The sequence below is a fragment of the Salmo trutta genome, chromosome 19 (genome assembly GCF_901001165.1).
Source record: "Salmo trutta chromosome 19, fSalTru1.1, whole genome shotgun sequence".
NCBI classification, from domain to species: Eukaryota; Metazoa; Chordata; class Actinopteri; order Salmoniformes; family Salmonidae; genus Salmo; species Salmo trutta.
Window position 1 is genome coordinate 50,019,821 of NC_042975.1, and position 7,552 is coordinate 50,027,372.

The 7,552-nt window shown below is 43.3% G+C and overlaps 1 pseudogene; it reads right to left on the reverse strand.

Annotated features, from left to right (window-relative positions):
- Positions 1-5,232: 5,232 nt before the first annotated feature.
- LOC115153722 (claudin-4-like) lies at positions 5,233-5,929 on the reverse strand (annotated as a pseudogene).
- Positions 5,930-7,552: the final 1,623 nt, after the last annotated feature.

Here is a 7,552-nt window from a genome sequence, read left to right on the forward strand (position 1 = left end):
CTCTGAACCTTTTCACCTGGATCATCGCAGCTAGCTAGCTGCAATCCGAGTGGCTACTCCTGGCTAACGTCTCTGTCCCGAAGCAAGCACCAATTAGCCTGGAGCTAGCCCATGCTAGGCCCATCTCCCGGCTAGCTGAAGAGGTCCATCAGCCATTCTGGGGCTACAATACCTATTTTGCCAATTGGCCCAGACCCCTTTTACCGCCGGTACGGAGCTCCTTCACAACTGGACTACCGACGTAATCTGCCTGAGGGGGTTATTCAACTGTCTCCTACATTGCGACGTCCCCTGAATGCCCATCTGCTAGCCTGCTAGCCGCGGTCCGCTAGCTGTCTAGAGCATATCGGACTGTTAGCTGAATAGGTCCATCGGCCAATTTCTTGGGCCACTAAACCTATTTTGCCAATTGGCTTGGACCCTTTTTGCTACACGAAGCCCTGCTTATCCATCACGACTTGACTACCAACGTAATCTGCCCGAGGGTTTTTTTTCCAACAGGCCCCTCCGTTGCGACGTCCCCTGAATGCCCATCTGCTAGCCTGCTAGCCGCAGCCCGCTAGCTGTCTAGAGCATATTGGACTGTTAGCTGAAGAGATCCATCGGCCAATTTCTTGGGCCACTATACCTATTTTGCCAATTGGACTGGACCCCTTTGCTACAAGGAACCATACTAAACCATCATGACTGGTCTATCGACGTAACCGCACGAGGAGGCTATAACAGACTTCCTCCGTCGCGACGTCCCTCTAAGGCCCTTCTGCTAGCTTGCTAGCCCCGGCCTGCTAGCTGTCTGAATCGCCATGTCTCCAGCCAGCCTAACTACTCACTGGACCCCTATGATCACTCGGCTACGCATGCCTCTCCCTAATGTCAATATGCCTTATCCATTGCTGTTCTGGTTAGTGATTATTGTCTTATTTCACTGTAGAGCATCTTGTACGTTTGCCCACTGACAAAGAAATGATCAGTCTATAATTTTAATGGTAGGTTTATTTGAACAGTGAGAGACAGAATAACAACAAAAAATCCAGAAAAACGCATGTCAAAAATGTTATAAATTGATTTGCATTTTAATGAGGGAAATAAGTAAATAAAACGCTGAAATGTCAATTATTTAACCCCTTTGTTATGGCAAGTCTAAATAAGTTCAGTATTAAACATGTGCTTAACAAGTCACATAATAAGTTGTATGGACTCACTTTTTTATTTTTTATTTAACCTTTATTTAACTAGAAAGGTCAGTTAAAAACACATTCTTACTTACAATTACGGCCTACCAAAAGGCAAAAGGCTTCCTGCGGTGACGGGGGCTGGGATTAAAAATGAATAAATAAATAAAATATAAATATGGGACAAAACACACCTCACGACAAGAGAGACAACACAACGCTACATAAAGAGAGACCTAAGACAACAACGTAGCAAGGCAGCAAAACAACATAACAACAACATGGTAGCAACACAACATGGTAGCAGCAGAAAACATGGTACCAACATTATTGGGCACAGACAACAGCACAAAGGGCAAGTAGGTGGAGACAACAATACATCACAGAAAGCAGCCACAACTGTCAGTAAGAGTGTCCATGATTGAGTCTTTGAATGAAGAGATTGGTAGATGGGTAAAAAAAAGCAGACATTGAATATCCCTTTGAGCATGATGAAGTTAATAATGACACTTTCGATGGTGTATCAATACACCCAGTCACTACAAAGATACAGGTATCCTTCCTAACTCAGTTGCCGGAGAAGAAGGAAACCGCTCAGGGATTTCACCATGATGCCAATGGTGACTTTAAAATAGTTACAGAGTTCAATGGCTGTGATAGGAGAAAACTGAGGGTGGATCAACAACATTGTAGTTACTCCACAATACTAACCTAATTGACAGCATGAAAAGAAGGAAGCTGTACAGAATAAATTCCAAAACATGCATCCTGTTTGCAACAAGGCAGTAAAGTAAAACTGCAAAAATTTGGGAAAGCAATTAACTTTTCGTCTTGAATACAAAGTGTTATGTGCAGGGCAAATCCAATACAACTCATTACTGAGTACCACTCTCAATATTAACAAGGATAGTGGTGTCTGCATCATATTATGGGTATGCTTGTAATTGCTAAGGACTGTGGAGGTTTTCAGGATAAAAAATAAAAGGAATAGAGGCAAATTTCTAGAAGCAAACCTGGTTCAGTCTGCTTTCCACCAGACACCGGGAGATGAATTCACCTTTCAGCAGAACAATAACCTAAAACACAAGGCCAAATCTACACTGACGTTGCTTACTAAGAAGACGGTAAATGTTCCTGAGTGGCCAAGTTACAGTTTTGACTTAAATGTGCTTGGAAATCTATGGCAAGACCTGAAAATGGTTGTCTTGCAATGATCAACAACCAATTTGACAGAGCTTGAAGAATGTTGAAAAGAATAATGGGCAAATATTGTACAATCCAGGTGTGGAAAGTTCTTAAAGATTTACCCAGAAAGACTCAGAGCTATAATTGCTGCCAAAGGTGATTCTAACATGCGTTGACTCAGGAGGTTGAATACTTACATAATAAAAGTATATATTACTGTTTTTATGTATTTTTTACAAATGTATGAATTTTTCTTCCACTTGGACATTACAGAGTATTTTGTGTTCATCGTTGACAAAAAAATGACAATGAAATCCTTTTTAATCCCACTATGTATCACAACAAAATGTGGAAAAAGTCAAGGTGTATGAATAGTTTCTGAAGGCACTGTATATACTTGCTTTATACAAATTACCTCCCTCTCCAATTCTACGGAAACCACTGTCTAGTAAAAGGCAATTCTGAAGGTCAGCTAAAAGAGTCTCTTGAAGCTGACAGGATAAGTATTTCAAATTGGATAACCCCAAACAAATTAGTGCTAAATACAAAGAAAACCAAGGCAATATGTGCGAAGAGCAGAAGGAATAAACCACCCTCCTTACAGCTGACAGTTGGCGGGACACCCATAGAAGATGTTTCAGTGACTAGGCTGTTCGGTGTGCTGCTGGAGAACTGTGTATCTTGGTCATCACACATTTCACAACTCTACAACAAAATTAACAGCACCTCCTCTATGCTAAGAAGGATTGCCAGAGCAAATTCTGGAACAAATCTCACAAGCTCTAATCCATAGTCCAATTACCTCGTCTGGAGCAATGCAAGTGTTGGTGACCTGAAGAGACTGCAGATAGCACAAAATAAGGCAGCCAGAATGGTTCTTCAATGTGGTTATGATTGCTCCTGCATAGAATTACATAATGCACTCAAATGGCCGACTGATGTAACATGCGCAGAGAGAGCGGTTGCTAAGTGCGTCGTTGGAGCATGTGTCGACACTGATAGGATCGAAAGAAAGGGGATGTTGCTCTCGGATCAGCATTCTCAATTCAAATCTTACATTAACATTATAATTATTTCACAATACTAACGACAGATCAGCTCCTAGAGAGAAAAATTATCACCTATGGCTGCAAAAATTGCAGTGGTTTATTCTAATGCTTATCCCTCCCAAAATCTTTACAAAATTACAGATCTTGCACATCACTGCACACGTTAGGCTGCACATCATTAAATATATTGAGACAAATTACAGTCAGTAGCCTACTAGTAGCAAAATATAACTACATTTATTAAACAAGAAATATATTTCAATATGATTGAAATAAGCCTATAGCCTACTATATTTACATTTTAATGCAGCCATCTCGGTTTTTATTTTAAGCGTCTTTTTATGTCGCTTGTTTATAGCAATTGCAAAGACATTGGAAACTATATTCTGAAGTTATCGGCTGTCACAGAGAGATGGATAAACCATGTGATTCTATGTTTAACTGATATATTCTGTGTATAAAGTGACGCAGGGGGGGCAAAAAAACATCTAACAACACACTTAGCTGTTCTACGAGTGGTCTGAGGCAGGCGTTAGATTACGAGCGTTTTCAAGTGCAATGTTAATTCATATGTTTTTGGGAAACAGCTTTAACGATGCTCCTACGAACGTTGTAACGATGAACTTAGACTTAAGACGCTATTGGGAATCTGGGCCCAGTCCAGCATCTCTTAAAGTTACAATATGTAACTTTTTTGGGTAACCCGACCAAATCCACATAAAAATGTTGTAGACCTGTCATTCTCATTGAAAGTAAGTCTAACAAGAGGAATATCTGTTCTATGTGTGCCATTTCTATGCTTCCCGTTCTTAAGTTTGGTTTTTGCGTCTTTCACTTTCATTTTTGTACACCAGCTTCAAACTGCAGAAAATGCTACATTTTTGGTTTTGGAAATTATATTTCACAACGGTTAGATACTTGCTTGTTTTGTCACATAAACTGAAATTAGGCGAACTATTAGAATTTTAGCAACCAGGTAATGGCAGAGCGATTTTTGCATACTGCATCTTTAAACATTCCTGGATGCTTTTTCATGTGTGTTTGAGGTCGTTGTCCTGCTGGAAGACCCACAACCTTCAATAGAGACCCAGTTTGTAGACACAGGGTTGAGCATTTGACTACAAAACACATGATAATCTGCTGATTTCATGATGCCTTGCGCACATTCAAGGCCCCCAGTACCAGAGGCAGAAAAGCAACCCCACAGCACTATCAAACCTCTACCATCTTTGACTGCAGGGAGGGTGTTATTTTCTTTGAATGCTTCATTTGTTCATCAGTAAACACAGCGTTGATCTGTATTGCCAAAGAGCTCTAATTTTGTTTCATTGGTCCACATACCATTTACCCAAGAATTTTACTTGTTTAGGTGTTTATGTGGGTTTTTGAGAAGTATAATATACTGTATCTTGTAATAATTGTTGTCATAATATACTCTATCTTGGCATAACAAACTGTATAGGAAATTATTAACTGGAGTTATTGTAGTTATTTCCTCTGGGAAATGAGAGGGATGTGACTCATTGCCAATAGAAAGCGCTCAGTTATGACGAGTGCCTGACAACTGATGGTAAACCAGACAGAAGTATAAAACCACAAACATCTTGTTTCGATGAGTGTATAAGGACGTTTTTTTTCAGTCTCAGAGGAAAAAGAGTCAACTTGATTCTGAGCTCTGGTCACCTCAAGCCGTCCTGTGCTCGATACATCTCCCTTTCCATGAAGGCAAGGATGAGTAAAATCATTTGCCCATGCTCCTGGTATATTTAAACAAACTGTGGAAACACTCCGTTATATTCTCAAGAAACCCACAAACAAAACCGACATGTTGAACACCCCCCACCCCCCTCCTTTTCTCACACATAGTCTTTCCTGTGGGAGCAGGGGGCCATGGACCTTGGAGCAGCGGAATACGCCATCCGGCTTTGGGGACGGATTGAGTACCTTGTCATAGGTTTGTCTTCCTGAGGAGGGCAGCTGCAGCAGAGGATAGCGCCCCCCCACCAGCAGCAATGCGGCCCAGCCCAGGCAAAGCACTGCCCCGATCTCCATCTTCTATCCCGAGGGGATGGTAGGGTTGTAGAACTCCAGGATGATGGTGTGGGCTGACCAGGACACATGCACCAGCTGGGCCAGCAAAGCCAGGATAAAGGCAGCTCCGGAGGACACCATCACCTTGGCCTTCACTCCCTCCTCCTCGATGCAGTTGGCACACTTGGCTCCGATGGTCGCCACGAGGAGAGCTAAGACCCCCAGGATGATGGTGACCACAGAGAGAGCTCTGGCAGCCTTCAGGTCCTGGGGCAAGGCCAGCATGGAGTCGTACACCTTACACTGCATCTGGCCTGTGCTCTGAACCACACAGCTCATCCATAAACCTTCCCAGTAGACCTGGGCTGTGATGATGTTGGCTCCGATGACGGCTGAGACCCTCCACATGGGCAGAGCACAGCTCACTACGCTCAGTATCCAGCCCAGCACTGACAGGATCCCACCCACTAGCTCCAGAGTGAACGACACCATCGCACCACACTACAATTAAGTCTCACTTAGGATTAAGATGGCACTCCTCTTTCTCTCACTCTCCTTTTCTTGGTCTCAGTCACTCACTCTTCTGCTGTGGCTCTTTCGCTCCTTTCTCAGTCTCTTTATTTGTGTGGTGTTTCTCCTCATAAAAGGGAGTAGTATTTATGGGTTAGCCATTAGCCCATAGTAGCACTGTGTTCTGTAGTGTTAACGAGTAAGAGCTTGTTATGGGGTTCATGGGTAACCAGATGATAAGGAGGCAGGGACACTGAAACAAAGCTGGTTAGGGTGTGTGTGTGTTTGTGTTTGTGTATGTGCGCATGCATGTATATGTGCGCGTGTTTGGGCACTGATGTTGAACGATTATACCTAGGTCATAGTCGGTGTTCCAATTCATCCCAAAAGTGTTTGATGGGGTTGAGGTCAGGGCTCTGTGCAGGCCAGTCAAGTTCTTCCACACCGATCGACAAACCATTTCTGTATGGACCTCGCTTTGTGCAAGTGGGCACTGTCATGCTGAAACAGGAAAGGGCCTTCCCCAATCTGTTGCCACAAAGTTGGAAGCACAGAATCATCTAGAATGTCATTGTATGCTGTAGCGTTAAGATTACCCTTCACTGGAACTAAGGGGCGTAGCTCGAACCATGAAAATGAGCCCCAGACCATTATTCCTCCTCCGCCAAACTGTACAGATGGCACTTTGCATTGGGGCAGGTAGCATTCTCCTGGCATCAAACCCAGATTCGTCCGTCAGATTGACAGATGGTGAAGCGTGATTCATCACTGCAGAGAACGCATTTCCACTGTTCCAGCCAACGCTCCAGCCAACGTTTGGCGATCTTAGGCTTGTGAGGCTGCTCGACCATGAAAACTCAATTCATGAAGCTCCCGACAAAAAGTTATTGTGCTGACGTAGGTTCCAGAGGCCATTTGGAACTTCTTAGTGAGTGTTGCAACTGAGGACAGACGATTTTTACGAGTTATACGCTTCAGCACACGGCAGTCCTGTTCTGTGGTCTTGTGTGGCCTACCACTTCACGATTGAGCCATTGTTGCTCCTAGACATTTCCACTTCACAATAACAGCACATACAGTTGACCAGGGCAGCTCAAGCAGGGCAGATATTTGACGAACTGACTTGTTGGAAAGGTGGCATCCTATGACGGTGCCACGTTGAAAGTGACTGAGCTCTTCAGCAAGACCATTCTTCTGCCAATGTTCCTCTATGGAGATTGAATGGCTGTGTGCTCGATTTTATACACCTGTCAGCAACAGGTGTGGCTGAAATAGCTGAATCCACTAATTTGAAGGGGTGTCTACATACTTTTGTATATATAGTGTAGGGACTGTACGTGCATGCGTACCTACTTGTGGAAGTTTCAGGGTGCATGTGTGTGTGACTGGTTACTCCAGCACTGGCACAGCCATAGAAGAAAACAGGTGTAGAATATGATCTTGTTTATTTGTACACGTTATCGCTCAACACACTTTAGAATCACTCAGACAGGCCACTCCACTATGGACAAACAAATCATATATTAGCAGCGATAAGATAACCTGGTTAATAGGGTGCCATTTGGGACGTAGCCATTAATCTGCGTCTGAGGAAGGATTCAATGG